The 24,593-nt window shown below is 40.2% G+C and overlaps 1 long non-coding RNA gene across 1 annotated transcript in view; it reads right to left on the bottom strand.

Annotated features, from left to right (window-relative positions):
- LOC108178773 (uncharacterized) overlaps positions 1–24,593 on the bottom strand; it is a 99,267-nt gene that overhangs the window by 29,196 nt on the left and 45,478 nt on the right. The window contains exon 3 of the long non-coding RNA XR_011385617.1: positions 15,028–15,080. This is a non-coding gene — a long non-coding RNA (uncharacterized lncRNA). The remainder of the gene's footprint in view (positions 1–15,027; positions 15,081–24,593) is intronic.

Genomic DNA, 24,593 nt, shown 5'->3' on the forward strand with positions numbered 1-24,593 from the left:
GCAAAGATAGAATAAAATTTGGCACCACACTAGGTCCTCCTGACAAACAATTAGAAATGCTGACAGGCCAGATCCTGATGTTTTTACCTCTAACTGGGACTTAAGGTTAGTTAACTGAACAAGTCCTTGATCTTATCATCCTTAGCCACTACCCAAAAGGTAATCTCTTCTAGCAAGCTGTCCGTGAGTACGTGCTGTAATGTATTCATCGCCCCTTCCTTTTATGGGAGTCCTCCTTATATGCAACTTTCCCTCTGAGCACCAAACCCCGGTTTGATTGCCAAAAAGCTCCGTTTTATCCTTAACCTTGCCACAGAATTTCTTACCTCTTTTTTACTCCAAATGAAAAAATGATCCTCTCCTAAGAACTCCTCCACAGCCTTCCTGAGCCAGGGTTGCTATTGTTCCATATTTTTTGTTCCAGTTAACCTTCGCACAGCCAAACAGACCACCCCAAAACTTAGGGGCTTAAAGCGTCATTTTCATTTGCTATGATTTTCTGGATCTTGAGATCAGGGAGGACTCAGCTGGACGTGTTTTTCTCTGACCCACTTTCTTCATCTGTACGCCTGGTGCCTTGGTGCTTCTTGGCCTCTGTCTCTCCCCAAATTCATTTCATCCTTTAGGCCTTTTCCACAAGGCTTGCTTAGGCTTCCTCACAATCATGGTACATCTCAGGCTATGTGATTATTTTACAGAGTGAATGGCTTTCCCCAGAGTGAGTTTTCCAAGATACTCAAGTAGAAGCTTCTAGGCTTCTTATAACTACAACTAGAATATCACTTGGGCCATATTCTATGCCTAAGCAAGTCATTAGAGCCCACCCAAATCCAAGAGCAAGGGAATTAGACTCTATAACTCAACAGGAAGAGTAGCAGAGATTGTGGCATTGCATAATCTACCATGTCTCATATTTCAGAGATCAGAGACAGGAAAGGATTCTCTAGGCTTCCTTTTTTCTTACTTCCACTTAAGTCTCCCATCCGCTTCATTTTGTATTCTGGTCCCATCCTTTCTTTCAAACAACCCTCCTAGTTATTCTAAAATTTTATTCTGAGTCACTGCATATAATACAAGTATTTAGCAGCATTTGGCATATTGAGCAATCCCTTTTTCTTTAGCTTCCATGACACAAAATCCTGGTTTTCTTCTTCCTGCATCTCTGGCCACATCTTGTTCCCTTTGTAGGTCGACCTCCTCTACCTGGCCATGACACACCAAATTCCAAGAAGCAAGGTCTCAGAGTCTCTTGTACTCTAGACAGGAATGCAAATTACAGTCCTAAGGTCAGCCATTTGCTTTCATAAAAAAATGCTCTTGGAACACAACTATACACATTTATTTATGCATTTGTTTGTGGCTGCTGAGAAGTTACAGTGACAGAATGATAGAGATTGTATGGCCTATAATATAGTTGGCCCTCTGTAGCCAAGCATTCTGAATCTGTGGATTCAACCAACCATGAACTGAAAACATTTGGACAAAAAAATTGCACCTGTACTGGACATGTACATTTTTCCTGTCACTCTTCCCTAAACAATACAGTATAACAACTATTTACATAACATTTACATTGTATCTGGTATTATACTCATCTAGAGATGATCTGAAGTAGACAGGAGGATGTGTATAGGTTCCATGCAAATACTACACCAATTTATATGAGACTTCAGCATCCATGGGTTTTGGTAAGCACAGGTTGTCCTGGAATTAACCTACTGTGAATGTCAAGGGACAATTATACTTATTTCTTACACCAAGTTATTTATTTCTATATTTTTCCTTTGCATTCTGGCCGGATTTCTAGAGTTTTCCATTTATATTACAGATTCAATCTTTCTAATTGTTTTCACCAATAAAAATTTTAATTTTCTTATTGCCCTTTATATTGTAATGTTTTTATATACAACACTTCTTTTCTTTTAATCTGACCTTATTCTTTTCTTATCACAGATCTATTCTACACTTGATCTTAGCCAAAAGGCAGAGAAGTGATAACAGATCTATTCTAGATTAACATTGCTATTATTTGAATATGCCCCCACTGAAATTTGTGATGAAGCCTTCTGTGGAGGTGTTAAGAGGTGAGACTGTTGGGAAATGATTAAGTCATGAGGAATCCACCCCTTGAGTGGATTAAGAGTCTGCCACTTTCTGCCTTTTATGCCTTCCACGATGTGAGGACATAGCGAGGCCCTCCCTACATACTGAATGCTGCTGCTTGATCTTGAACTTTCCAGCCTCCAGAATTGTGAGAAATCAATTTGTACTGTTTATAAATTACCTAGTCTCAGGTATTTTGTTATAGCAGCACAAATGGACTAAGACAAATGTTAACCAACATTTTATAAATTATATTGAGATCAGAGCAAAATTTTTTTAAAAAATTTCTTTCAATTGAGTGGGTTTCTTCTTCTTTGGAATGATCAGGGAGTGATCATCTCTTACAAATAGAGCAGAATATTTCCTAGAGCTTGTCTCATCAATTGTTTTGTCTTTAGCCATACCAAATGAGGGGACATCTATAGTGGCCCTATGTTTCTAAGAGGTAGAAGCTTATTCACCCTAAATCACTTTTTACCAATCCACTTAGCTGCAAGAATTCTATTCTTAGCTATAAAACCAGATACTAGCTTGGGTTACAAAACCCCAAGTCTGAAATTCATTGCCTTGCAAATGTTAATTTCTTACAAGTCTGCTAGAGTGGAACTTTTTTTTTTCTCCAATGATCTCATTCTTTGACTCTGCAGAATGCTTGAGTAATGATGGTGTTGAAGGGAGGGAGATAATCTTGACTCTCTCAAGCACTTCTCTAGACCTTTACATTAATTATCTCATTTAATCTTCCTAAGAACTCTTTGAGAGAACCCATGTGAAAATAAGTTGTGGCTAGATTAAGTAAACCAAAATCTTGCAACGAGTAGTAAGAAAACATAGGACTCTACCCTGGGTCTCTCTGATTCCAAAGTTCATGCTCTTTAACATTCCTGTAATGCCCTATTTTTTAGAAACTCTTGACCAGTTTGGTGCATGCTAATCTACCCCTGTTTTCTATACATTGCTTGTCTTGCCCCAGAGACCACTCTGGGGGCGTGCAATGATCCATCATTTACCCATGGCAGTGCTTTCAACTGCTCATCATGTTGTACATGGAACTCTAAAAAGGAGGCTGGAGGGGTGGGCATTTGGTATAGTAACTAAGACACTCCTTGGGAGGGCTGTGTCAGAGTACACGGGTTTGAGTGTGAGATCCAATTGCCATTCCAGTTTCCTACTAATGTACACCTGTGAAGTAGTAGATGATGGTTGAAGTAGTTGGGTCCATGTCACCCACATGGAGAATGGATTGGGTTTCTGGCTCCCAGCTTCTTCCAGGCCTATCCCTAGCTGTTATGAGCATTTGGTGAGTGAACCAGTTGATGGGAGCCCTCCCCTGCAAATAAACAAATAAAACATTTTTTTAAAGGAGACTGGAGAAGGAGTCGAGAAGATGATCCCCTTCAAATATTTCTTCCAAGTAGGGAAGAAGATACCACTGGCCTTTTTCCTACAGTCCACCTGGCAGTGGTCCTAGCCTCCTTTTGCCTAATTCCAAGTGGTGCTATCCTGTTTGGAGTTTAAGTATGTCTTGGATAATGATTGTGTTTCTCAGTTCATGCTTATCTATGATGTCATTAAGGAAAACTTCTCCCTGCTTCTGCACTATATGGGACTCTCCTTCATAGTTTATTGTGCTAGCATATTCTCATTATTAGTTTATCTTACTATCACAATTGTTTCCCTTTTGCTGAATAATTGCATATTTTAAAGAGAATATGAAAAAAGTCTTGAATTAAATACTTTAGTTATCATTTTTGTGATAAACCTCTATTCTCTTCTCAACACTTTTTTTAAAAAAGATTTATTTATTTATTTGAAAGTCAGAGTTATACAGAGAGAGAAAGAGAGGCAGAGAGATAGAGAGGTCTTCCATCCACTGGTTCACTCCCCAATTGTCCACCGTGGCAGAAGCTGTGCTGATCCGAAGCCAGGAGCCAGGAGCTTCTTCCGGGTCTCCAACATGGGTACAGAGGCCCAAGGACTTGGGCCATCTTCTACTGCTTTCCTAGGCCATAGCAGAGAGCTGGATCAGAAGTGGAGCAGCTGGGACTCAAACTGGTACCCATATGGGATGCAGGCACTGCAGGTGGCAGCTCTACCTGCTCTACCACAGCACCAATCCCTCAATACTTTTTTTAGAAGATTTATTTATTCATTTGAAAGTCAGAGCTACAGAGACAGAGGGACACACACACACACACCACACACACGGGGTGGAAGGGTAGGAAGAGACAGAGGGAAAGAGAGGGAATCTTCCATCTGCTGGGTCATGCCACATATATCTGCAATGGTCAGGGCTGAGAAAAGCCAAAGGCAGGAGTTAGGAGCTTCATCCAGGTCTCCCACGTGGGTGTCATGGCCCCATACATTTACGCCATCCTCAGCTGCTTTCCCAGGCCATTATCAGGGACTGGATCACAAGTGGAGCAGCCAGGACATGAACTGGCGTCCATATGGATGCTAGCATCACAGGAGATGACTTAACCAGCTATGTCACAATGTTGGCTCCCTCAATATTTATTTCTTAGGTAATATGAAGAAACATTAAGAATTGCTATCTTTGATGTTTCAGGTTTACTGACAGTAATTCAAATTAACAAATACATATTAAGTACTAAGAATGCACAAAGTATAATATTCAGTAATTTGAGGATATAGATGTAAAAAAAAACATGATTTTTACTTTTAGGTGTTCAGTGGGAAGGACTAGGTCTTTTTATATCCTACATAACACTCTCAATAATGTAACAAAATGTTATGGTAGCCCAGAAGGGGTAGTAGATATTTTCTGTTACCACTGTGCTATGGTTTAAATATGATCCCCCCCAACTCATGCAGTCCTTTAAGCTGCAAAGTTAGAGTGGGTGTTTTGCACTGAAGCTAAGACACCAAGTTCAAGACCCAGTTTTACTTCTAATTCTAGCTTCCTGCACCCATGGAGGCAGCAGGCAATAGCTCAACTACTTGGGTCTTTGCTACCCACATGGGAGACCTGGATTGAGTTCTGGGCTCCAGGCTATGACCCGCCAAAGCCTCTGCTGTTGCAGTGAACCTGTGCATGGAAGATCTTTCTCTGTCTGTCTCTCTGCCTTTCAAGTAAATTAAAATAGATAAAGAACAATTACACTCCAAAGCCATAAATTAATGGTACTAAGAGGATGTAAACTTAATGCAATGATCAGAGATGGGGCCTTTGAGAAGTGATTAGATGGGATTAGCTTGTTAGTGTGGAGACCTCATGATTGAATCCTGATGGTTTCATGGAGATATATGCCTATAGACAGACACATGCACTCCCTGTATCTTGCCATGTGATGCTCTGAATTATGTTGAAACTTCCAAGAATAACGCCATCGCTAGAGGCTGAACCAATGAGACCAATCCTATCATGGACTATGATACTCCAGAACTGTCAACAAAATAAACTTCTTTCCTTTATAAAGTCAGGTTGCTGCAGGCATTTCACCATAGTAATGAGAAAAAATAATACACATGGAAAAAGAACTTTCAGGAAATCTCAGGTGGATTCCTCCAGAAGCAGATACTGAGAATAGCATTTAAGGACAAGATTTGCTTGGGAGGTGATGCCAGGAATGCAAACAGAGTGTGTTAATAAGGTTACTGTTATGGGCAAAGGGGCCTCAGTTCCACTGGGGACCTCTGGGAGATGGTCAAGAATACACCTTAGTATTGTTCCCCCTGGAGGAGGGGAAGGAATATGTATTTGTTTACCAAATCTTATGCAGCATTGTTTGAAGGTTTGGCCTAGGGTGGTAACTTTCAAGTAGTTCTGACCTGTCCTACATGTGAACTGAGTCTATACTGACATAGCCAGTGAAGAGCCTCAGAAAGAGTTATGCACTTCAGTTGCGCATCAAAAATGGGATTTGGCTGAGGCGTAGACAGCATCTGCTTCAGTGGAGGAGGTGGAATTTAAATTGGACCTTCGTCGATGAGAAGGTTTCTCAGTAAGTCGTGATATGGGTGCGGTGAGCATTTCAGCAGGCAAGAACAGCCAGGACTAAGGCAGCATTTGTGTGGTCCGTGGCAAGTAATAATGAAGCGCCAAAGTTTTGAACATGATTCACATTTTTAAAATTAGAGAAAATTCGAGGTTATCCCTATAAATATTCATTCTCACTCCTTTGCTTTGAGTGGGAGAGAACTTAGCTCCCAAGAGTTTGCTCAGAGGGAATCGTGCCTCCTGCCTAGCAGCCTGTTTCCTCTAGTTAATATCTGGGTTGCTTTGACTCATTATACTCTTTTACTTCTCTTCAGGATTTGGGGATTTTCTCAAAATCTGGACAGAGCTATGAGAGTGGCACTGTTGCACAGGGGGGATGTCATTCCTTATAAGTGGCACACTGGGGAAAAGATTAAGAATTACCAATGCAAATCATGGAAATGTACACAGATGGGTTCAAGGAAGAACAAATAATCTAGGTGTTGAAGCATAGGATGAAGTGTGGGGATGGGGCTTAAGGGTAGATGAGGGAAAGAGAAGTGATTTATATATAAATATACATGTATATATTTATACACATACATATATTCTATAACCTAATACTGAGATTGATATTTAGTAAGTGTTTCAGATCTTAAACTCAGAATTTTCTTAAAAGATTTTATTTGAGAGGTAGAGTTACAGACAGAGAGAGGGAGAGACAGAGAGGTCTTCCATCCACTGGTTCACTCTCCAAATGGCCGTAATGGCCAGAGCTGGGACAATCCAAAGCCAGGAGACAGGAGCTTATTTCTGGGTCTCAAACGTGAATACAGGAGTCCAAGCACTTGGGCCATCTTCCACTGCTTTTCCAGGCCATTAGCAAGGAACTGAATTGGAAGAGGAGTAGCTGGGACACGAACTGGCGCCCATATGGGATGCCAGTACTTCAGGTGGAGGCTTAGCTTACTATGTCACAGAGCTGGCCCTTAAACTCAGCATTTGTAAAATAACGAAAAAGGGCTACACAGAAAATGGGTCACTTGAATTTCCCTTGGATTTCCGTGCAAGGACAAGGCAAAATACCGAACTATATTCTCTACTTCACAAGACGCAATTGTTCCCTGCTAACGAAATCATGTGAGGTTTCATTTTAACCTTAGAAAATATTGCAATTTCTGACAAGGTAGGTTATTAGTAGGTTGGGAACCTGTATTAAAATTTGCACCTGTTTGAAAATGCTTCATTCTGGACAGGCAGCTGTGAGCCCCTGCAGGTTTGGAAAAGTGAGTAACAGCAACACCACATCAGTGCAGTTCTTAGCCTGGATTTCCCAGGGGGCACAAAGCTGTCAGCTGTAAGCAGGTGAGGCTTATTTAAAACATCTTCATTGCTCATTTGTACAACATGGAATAGATTATTCTGTGCCGTACAAAGTACGTGCAATACTGAGTGCACAGGGTACATGTGACAGAGTTTGCTTTGCTTACAGATTGTCTCAGAAGTGGAAATGACATTCTTCTGAGAGAAGTTAATGAAGCAGTGACAGTGCACAGAAATTCTGTTTAGAGAGACAAACAGAAAGATGGATGAGCCTTCTTTCAAAAATATCAAAGATGAAGGATAGTACTTACTGCCCTAGGGGTCATCTCTTTGACTTTCAAATTTTAACTTCTTCCAGGTAAGAGGAAGTTTTCCATCATTTCTGCTCTAGTTGTCTACCCCCACTGCGCTGCCAAGCCTATCGCTGCTCCTCTGTGGAGGCTCCATGGCTGCTGTTTCAGCATCTGGGCACCCTCAGCTTACTTCCCTCAACAGGCTGCTTCTCCCTTATGAAAACCATTGCTGAGTCTCTGATGGCAACAGCCACATTTCCCTTTGATGTCTTGTGTGTCTGTTACCATATCTCCACACAGCGCATGAGGGGTGGGATATATTTTCCTGAAGGATTTAGTGGAAAATGGTTTTTAATGGAAAAACTTCAAAATCAGTGTGATACCATGGATTTTTCACTTTGTTTTGAGACAGCTCAGTCAGTTAAATCTCTCACAGGGAAGTTCCAATTTCATCTCTGTTCCTGACCTATTTTTCCCCATTCATAGCCTCAAAAAGAGAAAGAAAATGATTTTCCTATTTTCTCTGTAATTTGTAAGCTTTCTCTTTCAAGCTTATTTTAAAATTATTATTTTCCATTAGCATTCAAAGAGTGTTGAAGCTCTCTGTTTTATACTTCAACACTGCCCCCACTCCCACCCCCAGGACTTTTGGAAATAGCAAAGAGAACCCTTGTTGAGTTTTTGGCCCTCTACCAATTACTCTCTTTCCTACTGATAGAAATACTCAAAACTGCCACCTATTACCACTTAATTAGGCAGTGACTTTCATTTTATTCACCCATCCTCTTGCTTTTGAAAAGGAGAGGAGATGGTGGACAGAGTATTTATTATTTTTTTCTAAAGCAAAAATTGAGGAACAGGGTTTGTTTCTACTGACTACTTGTTGAATTCTTTATTTAGTGAAGGGTTAAGCTTATGATTATAAAGAAAATTGAAAGTATGTCATTGCAAAAATTAAAGAAAGGGGCTGGCGCTGTGACATAGTGGGTAAAGCCTCTGCCTGCAGTGCCGACATCCCATTTGGGCACCGGTTCGAGTCCCAGCTGCTTCACTTCCAATTCAGCTCCCTGCTATGGCCTGGGAAAGCAGTAGAAGATGGCTCAAGTCCTTGGGACCCTGCACCTGCATGGGAGACCCGGAAGAAGCTCCTGGATCCTGGTTTTGGATTGGTGAAACTCCGGCCATTGTGGCCATTGGGGAGTGAACCAGCTGATAGAAGACCTTTCTGTCTGTCTCTCCCTCTCTTTTTCTGTAACTCTATCTCTCAAATAAATAAATAAATCTTTTAAAAAAGTAAAATAAAAATAAGAAAGGAAGGAAGAGGGAGGATTGGGGTGAAGGAGGCAGGGAGGGTAGGGTGGGAAGTATCATTGTGTTCTTAAAACTGTATATATGAAATACATGAAATTTGCTCCCTTTATGTAAACAAGTTTTTTAAAAAGTAAAAAAAAATCAAACAAGGCTTTCTTGGAGGGATTTTGAGAGATACTGTTGTTTACCTGAACTTTAAATAATCAGTGACCTCCATTGTGAAAACTGGCCACAGACTTCTAAGGCTCCTATATTCCCCCAGCTTTTTTCCTATGCCTCCTGATACATGCTCTACTGTGGCCCTTATCTCACTGGCTTTGTTCTATCTATTCTTCACAGGTGCACTGTCAGAGACCATAGTCCATTTATTTTGATTCCTCTGCAGCCTGGTATTAAGAAAGGCACACAGCAAGTAATAAATTGATCCTTACTGAATGAGTTTGCATCCAAGCTGCCATCTGTGAAGGAGTTCCACTTAACAAATTCTAAAACAATGAGATTTGTGTTTTTGAAAAGCTTCCAGAAACTTATTCCAATATTCACTACCAGAGAGAAAGGGGAGGAAAGAGAAGACAATTAATATTTGTGGAATATCAGTCCTGCATCAGGCACCAAGCATAATACATCTTGTTCTATTTATTCTTTGTAACAGTCCTATTAGGTAAGAACTTTCAACTCTCCATTTTACCAATGAGGAAACTGGGGCATAAAAGATTAAAATTTTTTCAGGGCATAGATTATTATGAGACAGAACCAAAATGTTAACCTGAGATTGTCTGTCTCAAAGGCTCAAGTCCTTTCCACCTGATTTAATTATTCCTTGATAGAGAAATAAACTAGTCTATGCCATATTACGTTGATGGATTAATTTTCTCAAACCTTTCCTTTTGCTAAAGTCCTCTCAATAATTTCCCTTTGTCTACATTAGGGTCCTTAGCGCACAGCCTGAATAGCAGGGCAGTGTAGCCAAGTGATCAACAAATTCTGTGGGCTTCCCTGTGTTAATGCCAATGCGAGCTCTATAATTCCTTATTTAATCTCATGGAACCATTTTGTAAAACTGGCTCAATAATAGCATCTACCTCACAGGTTTGCTTTTTTTTTTTTGAAGATTAAATGATGTATCCAAAGAGCTCAACAGAGTACATAGTAAGGAAATTATAAATATAAGTCAGTGCTACTATGTGTTAATATTTTTCCTTTCTAAACTTTGCTTTTTCTTTTTTCCTCAAAAAATTCTCCACAGCACAAACTTGCCTCCAGATGGGCTAGGCTCCCCTTGCACTGCCAAACTTCTATGATTAACTTTGCCTTTATTCTTTTGCTTAAATAAATACTTCTTCCTTTCCATCTATTCATGCAAATCCAATCAATTTTCCATTCTCAGGCAAAGCTGGAACTCCAAATAGCCATCCTGTGGATGTCAGTCAACTTCTTTCACAAGCTACCTCAAGGCAAATGGCTCAGTATGCAAAGGGACTATGGCATCAAAGATGGGGGTTAGGCATGGACTCCACAACATTGACTTTGCCTTATTAAAGCTCATCTGGTTACCATCACCATTGAGTGCTTGCCTGCCAAAACTAGAAATGATGCTAAGGCCTGATATGACCTCATTTTCTGAGGATGGAAGCAGGAGAGAGAGCAGCAGAGGAAGTAAGGGTGATACACTAGCCTCTTCATGGAAGATTGATGGTGTTCAACCTGTACCATCATACAAGGAGCAGCAATTTGTCCTCACTGTAATATATATATATATTCTGATTCTGGATTGTCATCCTTGCCCTTGACACTATTGCCAGTACTAGTATTCATAGATCTATAGAACACATTATTCACTATCATATTATTCCACATACCATTTCTTTTCACCAAATATTTAATTTTTCAGGAAAAGGAGTATGGCTTGGCCTCATTGCTATAAAATTTACTGCTCTGACCACTACTCAGAAGCAGTTAACCACATAGGATGTTGAAATAGCCTACTGAAGATAGAGTTTTTGTGCCTATTACAATTGGAAACTATACCTATGAAGTTGGGAAACTGTCCTCAAGGATGTGACATGTATTTTAACCCAAAGACCAATATTGATACCATTTCCCCATACTTAACCAAAATGCATAGATCTCAGAATCAAGGAGTGAAGTTGAAAGTAAGCTCTCTTATTAGCACCCCTGATAATCCACTCACCAAAACTTTCAAAAAAATCCTGAAACTTTGGGCTCTGCTGGTTGAGAATTTTATGATTTCCAAGGAGATTCTTATATGAGGGAGCACAACAACAGTTCTGTTGAATGAGAAGCTGAGACTGTCACTTGATCTTAATTGGGTTTCTCAGGTCACTATGCTTTCTACAGGCACAGAAGAGGGTTACTCTACTAAACATCAGGCTCGATTCTGATTATCAAGGGGAAATTGGTTATGCATAATGGGAAGAGAGGGGACTATGACTAGTACTCAGTAGGTTCTGTGGGCCACCACTGCTAGTCATAAAACTTAATTCAAGGCCGGCACCGCGGCTCACTAGGCTAATCCTCCGCCTAGCGGCGCCAGCACACCGGGTTCTAGTCCCGGTCGGGGCGCTGGATTCTGTCCCGGTTGCCCCTCTTCCAGGCCAGCTCTCTGCTGTGGCCAGGGAGTGCAGTGGAGGATGGCCCAGGTGCTTGGGCCCTGCACCCCATGGGAGACCAGGAGAAGCACCTGGCTCCTGCCATCGGATCAGCACAGTGCGGCGGCCATTGGAGGGTGAACCAACGGCAAAAGGAAGACCTTTCTCTCTGTCTCTCTCTCTCACTGTCCACTCTGCCTGTCAAAAAAAAAAAAAAAAGGCAGGAAAGTGAGCATAAGACTAGACACTGCAGAGAATGGAGATACATGATGACCTGATAAAGAAGGGAACTAACTACAAAGCACCTATCAATCTCTCAAGATCCTGAACCAAGAGGAACTTTACTCAGTGGGGAAAGGGTAAGCAGGAGGCCCCAAGAAGTTTTCAACTCATGCCACAAACACCTGAGGCACTTACAGCTGGAGAACCTTGTGGCCCTTACAGATCCTGAGCTGTTTGGGGAGCTGCTGAGTTACCACAATGCCACACTGCCTTAAAAAAAAGGGGCACAGCCCGTGCTGCACCTCCCCGATCCAGGCTCTTACTGTAGAGTCATCTTGAGACCCCGGCGAAGCAACTGCCCTTGGCAGCTGTACAATTGCAGCCCTATAAAAAACCAGCCAGGCAGCTACCACCCAGCAGCTCTATTGACTCTGCCCTGTGAAACAGCCAGAAGACACTGCCCTTCTTCCGTAGTCCTGGGAAGAAACTTGGTGGTACACTCTGAGCGGCTCAGCCTTCAGGGTCCCCAAGAAAACAATTGGGTGGCTCCACCCCTGCACCTTGAGCCCCAGGAAGCAACCAGGCAGCCAGCCTTCAGGGACCCAGCACACAGAGGCCCAGGGAAACAGCTGAATAGCCCCCACCTGTCCACCCATGATCCCTGGAAGCAATCAAGCAGTCTTTTCTGAATGGCTCAGCCTGCACAGGCCCGAGAAGCAACAGGATAGCTCTACCCACAGTTCTATGTCCCTAAGAAGCAGTTGAGCTGCCTGGTCTTAGAATCTTGGCCTACTGAGGCCCTAAAAAGCAGACACTCTGCCCCACTGACCCACTCTTGGCCCCTGGGAAGCATCTAGATAAACTTTATTGATCAGTTAGCCCCCAGAGGCCCCATGAGCTTATCTATGCAGTCCTCAGACATGGACAGGTGCCCTATGTGGGCCCAGTGGTGCAATCTAACCCCCAAGCAGCCCTTGGACACTAACAGGCACTTGCCCCTGCTACTGGGCACACTATAATGCACCCATTTGAACCCACTGGAATGGTTCCACCCTCACATGATTCACAGAAACCAGCTGGCACACCACATGCACAATCCAGTGAAACATTTTAGAGCTGCCCACGGATCTACCCCACCTAAGAGAGTTGATTCCCAGCAGGCAGTGGAGTTTCACACCCCTGAAGCCTAGGCTACTGAGACACCTGCATATATCACCAATGCATTTTTTTATAGCGGATCTTACTGAAGTTCCCACTTGGAACAAAAGCCAATACAACATATCTAACCAACACCCTAGGACACATAGCCAACAGAAAGTCTTTTACTACAAAAGCCACTCTACAAAATTGGTAGAAGCAACTGACTAAAAGAACAAAAATAAAGCTAGGGACACAAGAAAACAAGGTAGCATGATTCTTCTAAAGGAACATATAACTTTCTAGCAACAGATCATTAAAGAAAAAAAAGGAAAATCGGCAAATTACCTGCATAAATTAAAAAAAAAAGATTTTAAAGAAACTTAATATGATACAAGAGAATACAGACAATTTAATGGTAAAAACACAATTAGTGGGGCCGGCGCCGTGGCTCACTTGGTTAATCCTTCGCCTGCAGTGCTGGCATCCCATATGGGCGCCAGATTCTGTCCCAGTTGCTCCTCTTCCAGTCCAGCTCTCTGCTGTGGCCCGGGAGGGCAGTGGAGGATGGCCCAAGTCCTTGGGCCCTGCACCCGCATGGGAGACCAGGAGGAAGCACCTGGTTCCTGGCTTCGAATTAGTGCAGCGTGCCGGCCGTAGCAGGCATCTGGGGGGTGAACCAACGGAAGGAAGACCTTTCTCTCTCTCTCTCACTGTCTAACTCTAGCTGTCAAATAAAAAAAATTTAAAAATTAAAAAAACACAATTAGTTATATGAATGAGAAATTCAGCAAAGAGATAGAGATAAAAACAATGAACATATCAGAACCCTTAGGGCTAAAGAACTCAATAAATTAAATAAAAAATATGGTTGAAAGCTTCAATAACAAAATTGAGCAGGCAGAAGAAAGAATTTCTGAACTCAAAGACAGATCCTTTGAAATACCCCATGTTTTTAAAAATAAAAAAGAGCTAATCTCCAAAGACTAGAAATGTACGTTATTTTTTTTCCCTTCAAAGTCATTATTGTAAAATTACTGACTACTGAGGCAACAACACAGACTTCAGTGACCTTATGCAATAAGGAATAGAGTCATTTCCAAAAATAGTTTAGAAAATTAAACAAATAAGTGACTGCTTCCCTCAACAATCAACAATAACAAACCCTGGGTAGGGAGAGAATCTGACTTATACAATTGCCATTCTGTAAATTCAAATTTTCCAGTTTTCAAGAATAAAATGATAAGACATTCAAAAAAGTAGGAATCTATGGCCTATTCACAGAAAGGAAGAGAAAATGGATATAAACTGCTCCTGAAGAAGCCAATAGCTTGGATTTAATAGACAAAGACTTTTAAAAAGATTTATTTATTAGGTATAGGCATAATTACAGAAAGAGAAGGAGAGAGAGAGAGAAAAAGAGATTTTCCATCTGTTGGTTCACTTCCCAAACGGCCACAAATAGCCAGAGCTGGGCCAGACCAAAAGCAGGAGCTAGGAGCTTCTTCTGGATCTCCCACATGGGTGGCAGGGACAAGGACTTGGGTCATCCTCAGCTGCTGTTCCTAGGTGCATTATCAGGAAGCTGAATTGGAAGTAGAGCAGCCAGGACTTAGACTGGTGCCCATTGGGATGCTGGCACTGCAGGCAGTGGCTTAACTTCCTGTGCCACAGTGCTGGCCCCTAGACAAAGACTTGAAATCATCTGTCTTAAATATGCTGAAAGAGTTAAAGAAAATTATGCAGAAATAACTAAAAGAAACAGGAGAGAGATGTATGGACAAATAGAGACTATCCATAAAAAATGATAAAAACAAATAGAAATTCTGGAGGTGAAAAGCACAAGAACTAAAGTGAAAACGTTACTAAACTCAATGAAAAGTTTGCCCTCAATAGCCTCCAGAAGGGACTAGCCCTACTGAAACCTTGACTTTAGTCTAATGAAACTGATTATTACCTGCTGACCTCCAGAACTGTAAGAGAGTAAATTTGTGCTATTTTAAACTACTGTTTGTGGTAATTTGTCATACCAACAATAGGAAATTAACATAATACCTTCAAACCAATTCAAGCATTTAAACCATCCTACCTTAAAACTCCTTGAGTAATGTCTATTTTCTTGACTGGGTGTTGATATCATGTCTGTGGAAGAAATGAATAAATGAAGGTATAGAACAGTAAGATCCAAAGCAAAGTCTGTTGTCCTCCACTGTCTGGGTTCCTCCAGAATATGACCAAGGGAATCAAGATTTGGTTTAAGTATTTACTGGGAAGGGGAAGGGAAGATGGCCAAGGTCAATGGAGGGTATGCTATCTAGAGGTTATTACTGTGAAAAATCAACACCTAATTTTATTGGGGAATTCTGAGAACCAGTGTAAAGCATGCATCTACTTGAGAGGGTGAGTGTACTAGAGAATTTATTGCCATCTCTCATCAATCTTTAGTTAAGGACTATATTAACTCACTGGCATGTCCAACCTGCCATGTGTAGGGATAGAACAGGCTCTGATGGCCAGAAAAAGCTCTCAGATCTGATGCAAATCCTAGCAGTTGAAAGTTGAGCTGGGATGCATGGAAATGGTTATGGCTAGGGTATGAAAGTAGGGTAGTTGTACCCACAAAATCTATTCTAGCTATTCCAGTCCTAGCTCACCTCCTTTCTGTTAACCAATAAGCACATATTGTATGTGCCACTCCTGAGCAAAACAGTGCCTTTGAGCTAATGACATATACATTTTGTCCCTTACTAGGTTTGCAGAATTTTTCAGAGCAAGGGCCATGACTTGATTTTCTGTTTCTCACAATACTAAGCACCATGATAAGCATATTATAAGCACTCTTGTGTGTTGTTGAATTGAATGATTACCATTATTGTTTAATATCTATTTCTTCCGCTTGAAAGTAGCACTATATTGAATTTTCTCCCTGATTTTTCTTTTTATATTTTTCCTTTACTAAAATAGCTTAATTACACATTAATAAGTGATCATTATAACTAGGGAAATGATCCAATGATTTTTAATTTTAAATAAGTATCTCCCTATCTTTCTCCATGTTCACCTTTTGAGGGTATCAGTGTTAATACCTACAATTAGCCTTCCATTACCTTTTCCGTTTTTCTTACAAATATATATAAACGTGCACATGCTGTTTTTATTTTTATAAAACATGTGATTATATCTGCACCTTCCTTTGCCCCTTGCCAATGTACTTGGTAATATGTCATAGACACCCCCATGTCAAAATTAATCTAGTTCATTTAATAGTTTCAGAATATTGTCATTTGGATGTACCATAATTTATTCAACCATTAGTTTATTGATGGACATGTCATTTACTTCCAGATTTTTTTGCCTCCTTTAACAATGCTGCAGAAAACATCATAAGATAAATATTCATTTATATTCCTCAAAGTGGTAATACTATGTCAAAGCATTTGAAATTCTCATAGATATTGCCAGATTACCTGCCACTTCTTATTTGCATTGAAAACTCTCACTTCTCTTTAGTATTTCTTATTTTATTTTACTTATATGTAATGGAACTTGCCTAACCAGCATGAGTATAAATTGAGCATTCCTAATCCAAAAATCTAAACCTTAAATGTTCCCAAATCTGAAACTTTTTGAGCACCAATATGATACCACAAACGGAAAAGTCCACATGTAATCTCATGATGGGTTGCAGTCAAAATGCAAGCGCATTAAAATATCTTATAAAATTACCTTAAGGTTATGTGTATAAGGTACATATGAAACCAGTGGATTCCATGTTTAGTCTTGGATATCATCCCCATACCCGTTTATGTATATGAGGGATATTCAGGCTGCCATCTACTTGACTATGACAGATGAACCAGAATGGTGCTTCTAGGAGTCATCTGTATATATCAGTGAGGATTTTCCACTGAAGAGGAATTTAAAAGGGGTAGTGATGTGCAGAAGCTATAGCAGAAGGGGTATTTCTTTTGTTCAAGCAATGAAGTATGACACAGCTTTGGGAAACAGGACATTTCCCCCACTTCTATAAGGAGCACAATGTAGATGTGGCAATGCAGGAGCTGGCACACAAAAATCCCTAATTGGTTGAGAACATCCTAAGGGACTAGCAAAAATAACCAGGCTGTATTTTGAGAGGTCATCAGAGGGTAGCAAAAGCCAGTGAATCAAGTGTTGTTGCAGTTAAAATAGAATCTCTTGTCCCTCTACATTTTTACCCATTGGCTGGTAAGATATGGGAAAGCTCATTGTATATATAATTGGACCTGGATTCTCAAATCGGTCCAAAATTTCATGTCACTCTTAAAGATTTGATTCCTGAAATAGCATTTTTTTCTCTGTTGATCCTTCAAAAGCAAAAAAAAAATGCTGAAAACATTTTTGAGTAGACAAAGGCATTGACAAAACAATGAAACATCTTATTAACATAGTTGTGAACTTCTTAATTGAAGATTATGCTTTATGTTGTTTGCAAATGATATTCCAAAATTATAAGCAAGGCTTTCTTCCTTTCTGGAAAATTCTCACTTCAAAGTGAAAATGAAAGTCTTTTTTAAAAAAGATGTTTTCAACAAAGACACGATGATAATGGATACACCTAAGGACAATTTAGTGGAGAGAGGAGGCATATGTATTTTATGTACTAACCTAGCTTTGCCAATTTCCCTGCTTTGCTGAAAAGTTCATTTTCAAAACATCAGTGCTGTATCATTTGACAGTTCGCTGCTTCTGAAACTCTAAATTTCTGGTGTGCAGCTAATGTATGTACATTTAGAAAGCTCCAGATCTGAATTCATATGTATGCAACTCTTAAATTACATGCTGCTGTCAAGTATTGACTTTTATGGTTGAGAGCTTTAATATTGCTATTTGTGTCTCTATAAATTATTTTTTCAGAAGCCAAAAAAGGGGAAAATCCAAGTTTTACTAATAGATACACTAAGCATAACACTCAAGACATAATTGATATGAATATCAATAGCATGATTTTAATAACATCAAACATTTGGGTGTCATAGGAAAATGATTTCTAAATGCAGAATGTGAGTGCTGCGGGGAATCAGGGGCAGGCTTTTAGGAAGAAATACCTGACTTGAATCTATGAACTGAATAGAAGAGTGCGAAACCATTACAGATAGCAATAGAATTAGTCCTATAGATTCACATTTACCATAACCTTGATTTTACAGCCTTAAACAGCACATTGATCACAATGAAGTCCCTACAAATTCTAGAACTGTGCAAACAGTGGGATTTTTTGTTCTCCTTATATGTTGTGTGGAAAGTGTGTGTATGTTGCATGTGTATGTTGCATGTATGTGTTGCGATGGAGTGGGGGTTGAAAAGGCGCGTTCGAAGAGGAAGACTCCTTTAGAGTATTTCATATGAAGGGAAATTTCAAATTTTGGGGGTGCTTGCCTTTTGTCCAAGCTTGGGTCTTGGCTTTCCAGAGTGGGAAAGGGAATCTTTGATAGGGTTTGCAGGGAGTTGTGGGAAACACAAAACTAATGCAGATAATATGACAGAGGGCAGAAGATTCCCTAATGGAACTCCTAACTAATCAGTTTGAAAGAAGCACATGCAGAAGATGGCCAGAGCCCCACATGGTGTTCAACCTCATGGAAATAGGGCTATGGAATGAACCAAAGCCAAAGATGAGCTCAAGAAAAATGGTTCCATGGCCAGCGCCGTGGCTCAATAGGCTAATCCTCCACCTGCGGCATCGGCACACCGGGTTCTAGTCCCGGTCGGGGAGCCGGATTCTTTCCCGGTTGCCCCTCTTCCAGGCCAGCTCTCTGCTGTGGCCAGGGAGTGCAGTGGAGGATGGTCCAGGTGCTTGGGCCCTGCACCCCATGGGAGACCAGGAGAAGCACCTGGCTCCTGGCTCCTGCCATCGGATCAGCGCGGTGCGCCGGCCGCAGCGCGCCAGCCGCGGCGGCCATTGGAGGGTGAACCAACGGCAAAGGAAGACCTTTCTCTCTGTCTCTCTCTCACTATCCACTCTGCCTGTCAAAAAAAAAAAAAAAAAAAAAAAAGAAAGAAAGAAAGAAAAGAAAAAAAAAGAAAAATGGTTCCTAACAGTCTCCATTCAAACTCGTCTCTCTCTTCCTAACAACAAGCTCTCTATTCTGGATAAGTTCTCCTTGAACTTTACTGAGTTGATTTCACCACTAGCCTTCATTTTGTTTTACCATAAGAAAACATTAGCCTTCCTGAAGTTCATTTCCCCAGAGCTTTATTCTATAAATAAAGCAATCTGAACCATTGTAATAACATGAAGCCACTTATCTAATATGCTTATACCCTAACAGAATCTCTCAGATATGCAAGCATAGGATAGGTTCAAATAGTAGTTTTTATGGTTAAGTCAGTTGGTGGGGTAGCTTCTTTAGGTGTAACAAGATTTCTTATTTTTCCTCAAATCACACTATGTAGAAAGCTACCTATTTTGCCTAAGCATAAGCCCATTCCTGATACTTTATACACATGACTTTTTTGCTTGTTATGTCTAGCTCATTGTCACCCACTCAAGGTGATACCTAGTGTACTATACTTATATTATATGTTGCCTCCCATCTGCTAGGCCCCTCCTGTCGGCACATGCCTTGACCATTTGCCTTGTGCTGCAATTTGACTATGATTTGGCTTTTGAACACATGTAGGACTTTAAATCCCACAGTCATGGGTTGGTGGTGCTAGGAGGGTGCAGACTTGATCCAATTATAGTGTTTAGGAGGTATGCCTATTAGAAGGCCCTTAGGTCACTGGAGGCATGCCCTTGAATGGTATTTCTTGTGAAAAGACTGTTCAGATAAGCCTGAGTCAGGCCCAATTTCTCTCTCTGCTTCCTGGCTCACCACAGGATTATTTTTCCACAAATCCTATGCCAACACCAATCTCTGCCCTAGTGGATGGCAGAATAGAGCCCACCTGACCTTGAACTGTGAACCTCCAGAACTGTGAGCCAAAAGAAACTTCCTGCCTTCATCAATAACTTATCTTGGGTATAGTAATGAAAACCTGACTAAGATACTTTGCTTGCCAGTAGAAATAGCCCCAAGGCAAAGGCTCATGGTTTTCCTGTGGTCTTTAAAACTCTGGCTGCCCCTCCTCTCATAATCAGATGAGCCCCCAGTGGACAGTTCTGACTGATAAGCAGATGTCTCCATGCCTGCAGACTGGCTGCCCTGGGCCTACTGAGTGCCTGCTTTCCCAATGATTCCCCAGAAGACCCAGGAACTCAACCCAAAAGTGCAGGAAAGCTATTATGCAATTGACCAATAAGACTAAAGATGAGAAAAAACCATTTCTCTATTTCCCCTAACAGACTGTTGTGAAACATGTGGTTTTAGTCAGGATAAATTTTGTGGAGAACACATTCTATGTGACTGAGTTGTGTTTTGCTGTGGTGCAACATGAGGCATCAGAGAGTGATGGATATGAAGACAGAAGACATTTCTGGAATCCAGACTTTAAAAGTACAAAGGCCAAAAGGTGAAAGAAAATTCATATCAGTGGACAATACTTACATGCGTTTTGCTACAACAAAAAGTGTCACTTGTGCCTTTCACTCAGTATGAAAAAGAAATCAAGGTGGGGATATGGGGAACAAATTCCAAGAGTGATTTTTCATTTCAGACTTAGGCTCTTGACTGGTGGCTTGGTCAGGTCTCGGAAAGCCAGGTCCAGCTAAAGGTCTCTAGGGGGTCCTGGGGAGCAGCACAGTCTTGGTAAAGTTCATATGAGTATATGCTTTATCATTAACCTGAAAAACAAAGAACCTATTTTTATCTGTTGTTCTTAAAATACTATGCTTTGAACAGCCCTTGTCTCAACTGTTAAGGAACAGTTTTTTTTTTTTCATACTATTTGTTGAACTCTCTATTTAGTGTAATCTTATGTGTATGAAGTTAATGGAAAATAGATATTAGTAAACAATAAGAATGGGAATAGGAGAGGGAGGAGGAAGACGGGTGGGAGGCTGAGTAGGGTGGGAAGAATCTCTATGTTCCTAAAGTTGTGTTTATGAAATGCATGAAGTTTGTATACCTTAACTAAAAGGTTTCTGGGGGAAAAATACTATCTGTTTTATAACCAATTTCTGCTCACAGTTCTTGGCAATCAGAAGATTTGAAATACTCATATACATAACAGGGTAAGAATCTCCACAAGTCCATGTGTGAAACTAGAGGCTGAACGTGGACAAGTGTCCTCTAAACGAAATGAAGGGGAAATATAATAATAGCTTTTAACAAGGTCATATTGAAAGGAAATGACAGGATAAATTGGACCATTTGAGAACTTTGCCAAGTGTAAGAATTAAGGTTACATTACTAAAAAATCTATCGAGATATTCTTGGGCTCTAAAAAAAATTAATAGGAAATGGACCTAATTATTGGAGCTGAGATGCAGAAAATGTAGTTCATGTACATATTAAGGATACATCATTTTGGCCCAGGGTATCTGAACAAAAATGCTGACAAAGATCAATTTAATATTAAATGACTTCTTTTAGGAGACCTAGAATTTAGTTTAAATAAGAGATTTAGGGGAAATATGCTGAAATAAACAAATCCAGAAATGATATTTAATTTGGATTTGGGTCAGTGGATAAGATAAATTTGATTTTTAAATATATATTTATATTTTAAAATATACATAATTGAGAGGCCAGAAAAGCTTGACAAAAGTAGACCAAATGCACTTTAAACTCAAGGAAGGATAAGGAGAGGCAATATGGAAACATTCGGAGGTAACATCATATTTGGCTTACTCCTTTAAACAAAAAAATAATATATTTTAGGCATTTAAATCTTGTGGGTGATGAGTTTGCTTGATATTATGTGAAGCTGGTCAAGCTTAAAAAAAGAATTCTACAAAAATTCAGTCATTTACTTTTGAAGAATTAAGACAAATCATGGAAAGCACTTGACTCAGCTTTTTCTAGATATAGATTATTCTTTATCCCAAATCCTTAGGACCAGAAGTGTTTCAGATTTTAGATATTTTCAGATTTTGGAATATTTGCATGTACTTATTGAGATAGGAACACAAGTCTAAACACAAACTTCATTGATGTTTAACATGTAACTTATCAATGAAGGCGATACAATACCATATTTTTCATGTGCCTGTGTTTTGACGGTGATCCCTCACTTGAGGTCAGGTGTGGAATCTTCCACTAGTAGTGTCACATCAGTGCTCAAACAGCTTTGGATTCTGGTGGAGCATTTTGGATTTTGCATTCGAAGATAAGAGATGCTCAACCCATATTATCTTGTTGACTGCTCAGAAAAACCCAGTAAGGAAATATTTTTTTATAATCTCATTATAATTTTGAAACAGCTTTAGGGACGCTAGCTAGCTTGCCCAGTGTTTAATGCATTTTAATCAGTACTTAAAACTCAGGCTTCTTAAACAATGCGACTTAGTACTTGAGCCACCCTCAATCTGCTTGGGGCACAGAGCATCTCCTGTGTGTGGTCCCACCACACAAACTACGTTTCCAGTCTGTCATTCTTGGTCAAATATCTTTGACAAAGTCTGGCTGCTCTTGCTTCTCTGGCATTCATCTTTGATGTGCTCATTTCTTCAGCCATGTGGGAGTAATGTGACTGTGTTTGGACATATTGTTCAGTTAGTCAACGTATAAAACAGTATAGCAAAGGGTTGAAGAGCTTGTCTCTATTTGAATAAATCCACAGTTTTCAGACAAAGCAACACAAGTTGGTGATGGTAATGTCCTGAAAATGATTGACTAGATAAAATTCCTGATGGCAACATCTAGGGAATTGTAGTTGGTTTTCTTTTACTCCTTTTCAGGAAGTATGTGTTCCTTCCAAATTTAGGAAGCCCCATAGGAATCAAGAAATATGTCACAAAAATTGGCACAGTGAAAACCAACTGCTAAAAAGTCGAAGATTTCTTAATGCTCAGTAGTTTTGGATTCCATTGTAAGTAAATTTCGTAATATATTAAACTCAAAGAATTATTTTCTCTGTATATAGCCCATCTATTTTTAAAAAATTAATGACATTGAAGTTCTTGTGACTTACAGTATCATCTAAAAATTCACTGTCATGGGCTTTGAAATTAAACTGAGTTTGAATTCTAGCTCTGCCACTTACAAGCTGTGAGACCTGGGGGAAGTTACTTAGCTTCTGCTTCTTGTTTTTCCCATCTTATTGTAAGGATTTAATGAGATCATGTATTATAAATGCATTCATTGTATCCATTTATTATCATTAATAAACCATACCTCTACATGCAGTAAAGCTGATGATTTTATAAATGAATCAAATTTCTTTGATTTATACATTTTAGATTCCTAAAACAGTATATTGGTTTTTAACGAGTAAAGACTTTGAAAATATACTATATTAATGTATGAGAGTATTACAAAACGTTTGTGGAAAATGTCATTGAAAGATAAGCTTACTGGGGCCAGCTTTGTGAACTCAGCAGATTAAGCCAACACTGGCATCTCATATCAGATTCTGATTCAAGTCTCAGCTGTTCTGCTTCCAATCCAGCTCCCTGCTACTGTGCAAGGGAAAGCAAGAGAAGATGGCCCGAGTACGTGCGCCTCTGTCACCCACGTGGGACATTCAGGAGTTCCGGGCTCCTGGCTCCAGCCTGGCCCAGCCCTGGCTGGCAGGGTCCATTTGGAAAGTGAACCACTGAATGGAAGATCTCTTTTTCTCTGTATCTCCCCCTGCCCCTGTCACTTTGCCTTTCAAATAAATGAATTAAATCTTTTTTTAAGAAGATGTTTATTTTGGTGCAAAAATTTTGAAATCCATGCATAGACTTTCATACTATGTATTTTCCATGATCTTTTTGGAGACTCCTTGTATGTTTTTCTCATTTTCTCTTTCCCCCTACTTCCTTATCACCCACTCTCCATTTGCTGAGAGAGAGAGAGAGAGAGAGAGAGAGAGAGAGAGAAAACAAAAATTATTTTTTCCATGCTGCCATAATTTTAGGCAACCTGACTCTTTTAGCTGCTATTTAAAATACATGCATAATTCAATATACATTTCGAAAGGGCATTGGCTGAAATCTTTCTGCTTTTGTAAAACTGACACCAGCAGCTCACGTAGTTTGTCAGACTCTAAAGCCTCACTGGGAGACACAAGGGGGACAGACAGCAGCAGGAGGCACAAATGGTGCGGCTGCGGTTCCTAGCAGTGACTCTACAGGATGGCATTAGGCCTTAGCATGATTGCAGCAGGAACTGCTGCCCAGCTGGTTGCCAGCCAAAGTGTGGAAACAGGCTACCCTCCTTTCTCCCATTCTTATCTGGTCTCCCAATGGCAGATGGTGACACAGGTCAAATTGTTCAAGCTGTCTGGGCTACAGATGACCAAGACTGAGTTAGCTTCTGCATTTCCTTCTTCTCCCATGTTGAGGAGTCTGAGGTTTGAAATATTAAGTCACAGGAAGGTCTGGTTTGATACTTTAGGTCCTATTAAAATTCTGCCATTTTTTCTTTTAATGTCAATTACTAAGTAGTACAAACTTGAATAGTGGAACATAATAAATTTGAATATCCTATAAATAACTAAAGTATTAATAAGCATCTCCCTAAAATTTTGAACAGGAAATTATCTTAATCTTATACTCTTATGAGGAGGGCATGAGAAATTACATAA

The sequence above is a fragment of the Oryctolagus cuniculus genome, chromosome X, assembly GCF_964237555.1.
Source record: "Oryctolagus cuniculus chromosome X, mOryCun1.1, whole genome shotgun sequence".
NCBI classification, from domain to species: Eukaryota; Metazoa; Chordata; class Mammalia; order Lagomorpha; family Leporidae; genus Oryctolagus; species Oryctolagus cuniculus.